Source organism: Tursiops truncatus, chromosome 17 (assembly GCF_011762595.2).
Source record: "Tursiops truncatus isolate mTurTru1 chromosome 17, mTurTru1.mat.Y, whole genome shotgun sequence".
NCBI classification, from domain to species: domain Eukaryota; kingdom Metazoa; phylum Chordata; class Mammalia; order Artiodactyla; family Delphinidae; genus Tursiops; species Tursiops truncatus.
In genome coordinates this window covers 24,572,809-24,582,709 of record NC_047050.1, presented here as the reverse complement: position 1 = coordinate 24,582,709, position 9,901 = coordinate 24,572,809, and the positions used below count along the sequence as shown (strand labels likewise).

The 9,901-nt window shown below is 39.8% G+C and overlaps 1 long non-coding RNA gene across 1 annotated transcript; it reads right to left on the bottom strand.

The window, feature by feature from the left end:
* Positions 1-3,488: 3,488 nt before the first annotated feature.
* Positions 3,489-9,871, bottom strand: LOC109548516 (uncharacterized). Its single transcript, XR_002174603.2, has 3 exons — positions 9,701-9,871; positions 3,866-4,793; positions 3,489-3,760 (listed from the first exon to the last, which is right to left on the bottom strand). It is a non-coding gene; the product is annotated as an uncharacterized lncRNA (long non-coding RNA).
* Between the last annotated feature and the right edge of the window lie 30 nt (positions 9,872-9,901).

Genomic DNA, 9,901 nt, shown 5'->3' with positions numbered 1-9,901 from the left:
CTCTCCTGGGCATTTCCTGGCCGCCGGCTGGGCCCCGCCCCGTCGCGCGGCAGGGGCGGGGAGGGCACCGGAGTCGGACGTGGCCGACCGGCGCCACCCGGCCCCCGGGGAGTTCAGGCGGAGAAAAGAGTTGAAAAGAGCGACGGGACTGCAGCCGAGTTGCTCTTTTATCTACGCTGGGCACGCACCCGGGGGTGAAGGACTAGTTTGTGCATGGCTCAGAGAAAAGCAAATCACTCTTCCAAGGGTCTTGGGCGGGGCATGAAAGCCTGTGTATAGTAAGTGCGCTTTGCTGCCCTGGATGAACAAGACGCATAATTCCACATGTGTTTTTGTTTGTGATCGTGTGAGCACAGTGTCAGGTCTCTGTCCTTGTGAATAAGAATATTCAGGCGCGTTCATCTAGGTGTGCATGGTGTGTGTAGGAGTGTGGAGGGCAGCGGCTTGCAGGACATTTGTCTGCCACTGTGATGCAGGTGTGTGGGCAAGTAGCGCATTCTCAGGACGGCTGGTCTGACTGGGCTGGTTGCCGCAGGTGTAGAATCTGGGCAGGTTGATGTGTGCCTGGTTGCCAGTTGGCATGGGTGGATTCTAGATCATCCTTACATGGCTTGAGGTGACGAAAGACGGTGGTCATCTCTTTCCCTAATGTGAGGACTTATGAGTGTGTTGATGGCTGCATTCAGTTCTGTAACTAGGCATCTGAAGCTTTCAGTATGATTGCTAGTGTACCAAAGCCTTTAATGGGGCACCTGTGTTTGGATCTATGTCAAATACATTTACAGAGACACCTAAGTAACAAAAAGGAGACAACGTCTTAGGAAAAAGCAGCATTGTTTTGTTCATTCTCACTATCTCAGTCCCATCTCGTAGAGCTGTAACCAAAGAGTTTGGTTAAGATAAAGGGACCACAATAAATAATGATTATGGATGATGCAATTCAACTGAAAACCTGTACAGAGCATGCTGCGAAGAAGGGGAATATGGGATTGAGTCTATGCTCTAGTTTTCCAAGGCTAGTATGTACTCCACATAATACAGCCCTATTTGAGCAGCGTTACTCACCGTCATCAGAACCTATTTGTGATCATTAGCTAACTAACCACTGATTGTTAAAGGGGGAAAAAGCATCCATTACTATGACAGATACAGCTTGCTACTCAAGATCAATAACCCAATTTTGTCTGCCATCATATTTACTCAGAAGCATCAGGTTGATGCTTTCTATCATTTTATCCAACATTGGTAGAGCTAATGACAAAGAAATTGAATATTTTTATAGGAGGCTTACTGGTCTATATCTTACACACACAGACATGGGAACTTATCATTTCCCAATAACTATAGCCAGCCACCTCTTACCATTTCCTGCCTGGCCATCCAAAGCACTTATGGCCTGTAACACCTATGTTGCTCTAATCTTGTATATAGTACACTATAATAAGGATTGTATTTTGTTATTATCTAAATATTTCATGAATCTGTTTTGGAACTTATTTTCATGCTTAGATTTAAAACCCGTTGAGAGTGGAGAAGTAGCACATATTCTGCTGGTCAGTTTAACCAACCTTTACTAAGAGTATTCTATACATAAGGTTCTGGGAATGCAAGTGTATTCTGCCCTCTAGGAGCTTACCTTATCGTGATAGTAGTAACAGATGCCATATTTTGAGCACCTATTATATGGCAAGCACACTACATGCATTATTAATAATCCCTATATCAACCACACAAGATAGGTATTGCTGTTTCTCTTTGACAGATGAAGAACCCATGGCTCAACTGGTAACTTAGCCAAGCTCACACAGGCAGTCAAAGTGTAAGAGATCTTTCTGTTTTAAAGCTTCTGGTCTTTCTACTGTTTACATGACCTTTCCCTCCTGTGTAGTTTGGTCCAGAGGAGAAACTCATAAAGTATTTATTTCATTAAATAACATGGGGGGTAAAGAGGCTGGTATGAGGCATCAGCTTTAAGGGATCCTACAAGCATTACTGAATTCATGGAGGAGTATGTTTAAATAAGAACCTGTCCGGTATAGAAAAACATTCCCTCTGGTTCACTAACCACTATTTTTTTGTTGAAAGAACATTGAACAAGTGGAACAAAGGGACTGAAATTTATAATGAGGAGTTGCTTGACCATCCATCTGTCCATGTTTTCATCCAACAGCTATTTATGGAGCATGTCTCTGTTCCAGGCATTTTGCTAGATATTGGGGAGGTGATTAAAAACAAGATAAGGACATTTTACAGTTTAGAAGAGAAGACGGGAGCTAAGCAAATTATCTCACAAATAATGGACTTTATAAGTTAAAGTTCTAATAAGTGCTATTGAGAACTTAGACATACAGAGACATGTAAGAACACGTCGTAGAGAAAGCTGATCTTGCCCTAGGGGTCAAAAATGGTGGCTTGAAAAAGTGACATTTAAGCTGGAATGATGAATAGAGGGTACCTAGGTATAGAGAAGGGAAATTGGTATTCCAGGGTAAGTAATCATTCATTCATTCATTTATTCATTCATTACGATTTTTTTCTGAATGCATACTATATACCCAGCACAGTTCTAGATGCTAGAGATTCAGCAGTGAGGAAAGAGAAACTAAAATCCATGCATTTTTTGGAGGCTACTTTCTAGTTAGGGAATGACAGACAAATAATTAAGAAAGTAATGTACTATATGGAAAAAATAAAGCAGGTAGTGTTAGAGAATGAATATTTTATACAGTGTGTGCAAAAATCTCAAGTCTGAAGTATTAGGGTTTGAAAGAAGATCAGGGTATCTGGAGACAGAAGAGCAGAGTGCTGTGAGGTTGTCTTTAAAAGTAGTCTGAGTCCAGATCACATAGGGGCCACACGACGTGCTAAGGATCTTGTAGAGCAAATGATAATCAATAGGAAATTAGAACAAAGGAGTTAATCATTAATTTATAATTCAATGGAAAATCTGTTCTACTCAATTTGATGTGTAGCACTTTCAAAAACACATGTGGTGTGCAAAGCAAGCTACCTTTGAATTAAAAATAATTCCCTTCCATTAATATATAATCTCAATAGGGAAAAGATAATACTTGCAAACAAGCACACCATCCAAATATATATTAGTGTTTAATCCAGCAGTGGGATATAGAGAATAAATGTTTAAATCAATGATATAGAAGCTGAAAATAACACATTAATCTTCATTCAATACTCATCTTACAAATGTGGTTTCATAAAAAGTTCTCAGCATCTAGTGTATTTTTCATTTTCTAACCTCAATTGATCTCAGTTAATAAGGAGGTTGTTGTTCAAAAGAATGATCTTGTTCAGGATGATTTACCATGGTTAAAATGGCAAAGGAAATTGGAAATTTAAAGATCTGTTAAAAAGACCTAGATGTCAGGCTAATTGACACATTTTGGTTACCCCTTGAAATTACATCCATTTTTAGAATGCCAGATGAACTGTCCAAAAAAGAAGAATTACCCTTTAAACATACTGCAGAATCATCATCAAATAGTTATTTATTAAACAGCTCAACAAGCATGTACACATTCTTTCCATCAGCAGGTTTTTTGTTTGTTTCTTAGAACCAAATATTCATTGTATATAACACTCAATCACAATAATGACTACAAAAGTAGCCATTATGGAAAACAATAATTTTGCAAAAATAAAAGTTTTGTTGCCCTAATTCATAATGAAGGTCTCTGGTACCCGTGACTGAGTTTTGCCTGCATAGCTCTTTATCCATGTTTTCTCATATCTCTGTCCATCCCTGATTAGAAAGAAATTAAAGAATTTAAGGGTTAACAGATTTGGCTGTAAAGTGTTTTCTACACCAGTCACTTAATGTATATAAAAGGAGATGTAACCCGTTTACCTCAACACCATCCTTACTGCATAGCCTTCCCAAAGTTGATTCTTAACGTCTTCATTTACCTCCAGAACTTCATTATACCCGAGTGCACTCAGGTAAGATTTTGTACCTAATGGAGGAACATATAAATTATCTCCAATCCAGCTCCTTTCCCTCTCAGGTGATAACTGTAGCCTTCCTTTCACCCAAGCCCCAAACCTTGCAGTCATCCCTGACACCTCTCTTCTCTCACCCCACATCCAATCCATCAGCAAGCCCCACGTACAAAAACATGGCCACTCGCCACCACCAACCCTGCTAACACGCTGCTCTGAGCCACTCTTAATCTCTCAGTTAAATACTGCAGTAGACTTCTGACTGACCTCCCTATGATCACCTTGACCTTGCTGCTGTCTCCCTACACAGCAGCCAGAGTGAGCCTGGCTCAGAACTTTCCATTGACTTCCCACCTCACTCCAATAAAAAGACAAGATCTTCACAAACATCAAGCTCTGACATGAAGTGCTGCCAACCACACCTTCACTTCACCAGTGCCTCCATGTCCACACATCCTACCGTAACTGAAAATGGGGTCTGGCTACTCTCCCCTCAAAAGCCAATAAAGAGGCAAGGTTGGTCTGCTTTATTTTGGATGCCGGCAACCGGGCAGAGGGCAGACTCCTGTCCAAAGGCTGACTTCCCCCCACTGACAATCAGGGGGTAAGAGCTTTTATAGGTGAAGGGAGGGGGCTACATGCAGAAACAGCACAGTCAGCTCTGACAGTCATTTTGAAATTGGTCATCAGGGGTCTGACCAGCGTCATCTTGTTTTAAGTACAGTTAATCTTCAGTTCCAGGGTTGGTTTGTTTCCATTTCTTGAAGGCAGTTCTCGGAATTGTGGCAGCTGATGTCATGGACACAGTCTGGTCATCATGTAGTTAACTTCTCCACCTGATGAGGGTTTCAATATTTGTAAGATAGCTCAAAGGATAGGGCTCAGAATATTATGTATAGCCCTGAGGAGGAACTAAAAGTCCTTGAATTTGCTTAATGACTAAACTATTATTATTTGGTCTCCTTCGGCTGTTTTCCTTTGTTTCCGTATTTTCTCACTTCTCTGATTAAACTTATTCTTTGGCTAACGTTTTTTCCACAGACAAAAGGCAGGCAGAGGACATGGGGAGCAAGGACCGTAGCGTCCTGCTCTGTTTCACTACCATTCCCCCCAGTCCAGTCTGCTCCAGCCACACTGGTCTTCCCTCTCCAGCTAGAATGCAACAGGCTCACTCTCACTGAAGAGCCTTTGCACTGGCTGCTCTGCCCAGAAACCAGACATCCATTTTGTTCACTCCTTCACCTTTTTTAGGACTTTATTTAAGTATCACTTTCTCACCCCACTCTGTTTAAAATTGCAACCCTCTCCCCTCACCCATCTACTCCTACAGAACCCTTATTCCCTTTCCCAACTTTATTTTTCTTCATAGCATTTACCACCATCTATCATGTGCTATCTTGGTCTTGTTATTCTGTCTATGTCTCTTGCCCCTCCCCACTAGAATGCTCCCCATGAGAAATGAGATTTTTATTTATTTTACTCACCATTATATTCCCAGTTCCTAGAACAGACCCTAGCACATCGTAGGCACTCTATCAATATTTGTTGAATAAATGAATGAATGAAGAAATACAACATAAGTGATAAAATATTCAAATGATGGTATAAAATACGAAAATATTTGGAAATGCATTTCCTAGATCTAGTCATCTTTGTCATGATTCTGATACAGAAGAGACACCTATACTTCTAAGTTTTAAGTCTGAAACCAGTTTGCAAAGGTTCTTAAAAAATCTCTGGCTGTCTTACCAGGGCAAAGGAAAAAACTTTGGACAGATGTTGCACCCAGCACTTTAGAAGGAAGAAATCACTTTCTCATATTAAAAATGTACTCTCTAGAAATGAATGCATATTTTAAAATATTTGATTCCTTTTCATTGGTGAGGATTTCAAGGAGCCGTGCTAATAGTAGCTGTTATTGCACATCCAAAAATCTTTTATAGTTAATTAATTATATGTGAATACCCAATTTGTCCCAAAACACAATTGAAGACATCATTTCAAAATACTTTTATGTATGTTTATCAGGACAACTAAAATTATTTTTCTAAAGAATAATTGCCTGTGAAAACTCCTTCTGAGACAAACTGTTGCTAAAAAAAGATGATACTTTCCAAAACGCAGACATGTAATGCACAAACATACACACACAGATGCACACATTGGCTGTTATAATAATAGTGGGGACAGTAGCTTTGATGATGGGTTTTTCTTTGTTCACACCCTTCCTCAACTCTACTGATTAAGCCCTAAACATTATAAAGGCTCTGAGTTTCACATAACACTGTTTTTTGTTCTTCACAATTCTGTTGCCTTCCTTTAAATGTGCCCAAGATTGCCTCTTTCACACTTGAAGTGCGGTACTCAGACCAAGCACAGTATCCCAGGTGTTTTTGACCAGTCAAGCAGAGTGAAACAAGCTACCACATCCATGTTCCTTGTTCTGAAGATTCTATTTTTATTAATACTGATTAAGATTATAAAGCTTCTGGTGCAGCTGAATGTCAATGTAGACTTGTTCATTCATTGAACAAGGTAGAATAATTCCCCCCTCAAAGTTGTCCACATCCTAAACCCTGAAACCTGTAACTATGTCACCTTGTATGGCCAAAGGGACTTTGCAAGTGTTAGTAGTTAAGGATCTTGAGATGGGGAGAGTATCCTGAAATATCCAGGAGGGTCCAATGTAATCACAAGTGTCCTTAACAGAGGAAGGGCATAAGGGTCAGAGTAAGAGAAGGGAGAAGTGGAGAAGGACAGGAAAAGAGAGATATTTGAGTAGGACACATTGCTGGCCTTGAAGAAGGAGGAAAGCATCAGACAGGGAGGCAGGAGGTGAGTAATTTTTTTATAAGCCATTCAATGAAATGGGGATAATAATGGCATATATCTTAAAGTGTTGTGAAGATTAAATGATTCGTTTAAGTGCTTGGTACATAATAAAATAATCAAGAAATTTTAGCTGTTATTGTTAAGTTTGAACTTAGAATATTCAAGATTTGATTTCGAATATGGTATGCAAGATAAATTGATATTCAGGGTTATAACAAATTTACAGAAAGGTACATAAACATATAGAGACAGATTAACAAAGAGTTATACAGTGAATATCTATATAACCACAACCCAGGTCCCTGTTCTCATAGAGCTTACAGTTTAGAGGGAGAGAGAAACATTAATCAAATAATCATACAAACAAGTAGAAAATCGAGTCTGGGACAAATGCCTTGAAGGAGATACAAAGTGAATGTCATAATAGCAGGATTTGTCCTAGTCAGGAAGAACAAAGAAGAATTTCCTGAGGAAAAGATACTTGAGTCGACAGCTAAAAAAATAAAGCAGAACTTAACCAGATCGAATGGGAAAGGGAAGAGCATGCCAAATAGAAAGAACAGCAGTTGTGAAGTGATGGAGGCTCCGAGGAGCACCCATTATGAAGAGGCCTTTGAAAGATAAAGAGTGAGAGAAAGTTGGGTTGAGTCAAGATTTGAAAGACTTTAAATGCCAAGCAGAGTCATTCCTTCCTAGACCATGTGAGCTCCTTGAGGTTGGGTCTCAGTCGATTCTGTATCAAACCTAGAATAATATCTGATATATAATACATGCTCAAAAGACTTGCTAAACTGACTTGAGTGCAGAATTTATTTTGTAGCTAATAGAAGCCACTGAAGATTTTTTTTGTCAGGTAAATTATAATCTTGCCTGGTTAGTGCTAGTAAGAAAAGTATGTAGCAGGTGCTACTTTAGCACGTGGCTGATGTCCTGGAGGACTGAATTTTGTCTGTGCATTCTGAAGGCTTTCCCAGGTGAAAGGTTAACAGAATTACACTCTGAAGGTGGAATAAGAGTGAAACCTGTTTGCTAAACTGATCCAATGACAAGAATGAATGTGAGGGCACTTGTTAAAAACATAGCTTCCCAGGATCCATCCCAGACCCTCTAAATCAGACCCAGGGAAGATGTAAGTAGCTGTATTTATTAACAAGCACTTTACCTGATTGTTATTCTCAAGAAAGTTTGGAAAACTCTGGTATAGAAAACATTCAAAGGAAAAGGAAAGGCATGTGCCAAAGTATGAACATCTGAAAAAGCCAGAGGTATTTTACGGAAATGATTGGGAAGTAGGGAGATAAGGGGAAGCAGTTATTGCTGAGGCTGGAAACTGTGACGAGCTTTACCAGTTAAGTTTGTCCCAACTAAGCTAAAAAATCTTGTGAATAATGGAGACCCAATGGAAGATCTTAGGGCAAGGAAGTTAGTTTTTTGGGAGGAAATTACTCAAGAAATTGAAGAGTACAGGTTTGAGAGACATTTCTGAGACATAATTGAGAGCGTTTAATGGCTACTTCCATGAGAGAAGTAAGAAAGGAGAGGTGGAAAATGAATCCAAGATTTCTAATGTGGCAGACTTCCCTTGTCAGAGAGGGGATGGTATGGTAAGAAAGCATTCCAGTTTAGAATTAGAAATATGGAACTAGAAACCTCCAGTTTGGGAGCAAGTTCTCAGGGCAGAGAATATGGTTATGGGATCATTGGAACCATGGGAATTTCATTTGAATGAGGATGCAAATTGATAAATGGACCAAGCACAAAATTACAGGGAAACAGGCATGTTTAAGTAGCACCTAGAGGAGAAATCAGCAAAGGAGACTAAACAGAGATGGAAGAGTTAGCAACTGTGATCTTGGCTATCTGAATCATTTAATGCTTCCTATACTCCCAAGCTAGTGAACTGAAAAAACATTTCCATTAAGATTGGACTCATAAATAAATATTTGCCACCTATCTAGAACATTTTAACAGTAAAATTCTAGAAAACCTGCCATTGGTTGATCCAATCATCTAAAAGAAACATACAAAATCTAGATAAGCCACTGATTCTTAAATTCAAGAACACCAGAAGTCTTTGATACTTGGATTTTAGTCCTGGCTCTTCCACTAATTTGGGCAAATTATTTAACTTCTATGAACCTGTCTTCTCATCTTCAAAAAAAAAAAAAAAAAGGCTGGGATAGCTAGATTTCTTCTGTTACTTCCAGTTCTAAAATCTAAATTTTCTCCAGAGACCCAAGCAAAGTCTGAGATGAAAATTTTAAATAGATTTATTCAAGAGCAAATCTTGAAGTAAGGATACCTATTTCCCAACCCCACCCTTCCCTCTTCCTCAATGAATATTGATTGGGAAATATTTAAATTTATATAGGAGGCACTGGATATTTTTACAATTCCTCTCAGTACAGCTTTGATTGTCACTCATCCACTCTGAGTCGTGTCTAGTGTCACCTAAGTGGAATGGCATCCATTTGCACCCCACCTAGAAGAGTCTCTCCTTTCTCAGTATCTTTGGAGTGGCTTGTCAAGCACATGAAGCTCCCTACCTCCCTACATCCCAATGGAATCACCACAAGCTTTCTTCAGGACGTGTGTTAAATCAGTCTGTGCTCTCAACTGAGGGACCCTATGCGGCTCAGTGCACACTCAGGACTTCAAGAGCTAGAGACTTTTTTTTCCTACTAGATTGTAGAAAGTAAGGGCAGGGCAGAAAAAGAAACGTCTACTTTTTAAAAACCCTGACTCCTTTGCAAGGAGCATTTATATAATCAAGTAACACTGGTGTAGGACGAGTGAGGAATTGAACCAGGGTCGGTCTATTTCACTTGATTCCTGCAAATACTTGTGCCAAACTGTGCTTCCTAGAGTTATGGAGTTATGTTAATTCAAAAAAAAAAAAAAAAAAACAAACCCTTGCGAGGCCGTCCGGGACTCCGATTGCAGCACGGAGGAGGGAACGCACGCACGCAATCTTCCATAAAGGCAGTTGGATATTTTCCTAAGGACTGGGCGACAGGACTTCCGCCCGAGGGAAAACCGAACAGAGAAACCACCTTTTCCTCCTGCCGCCTCACTAGGCGACCCAGATAGCAAACATTCAGAACTCAGGGCA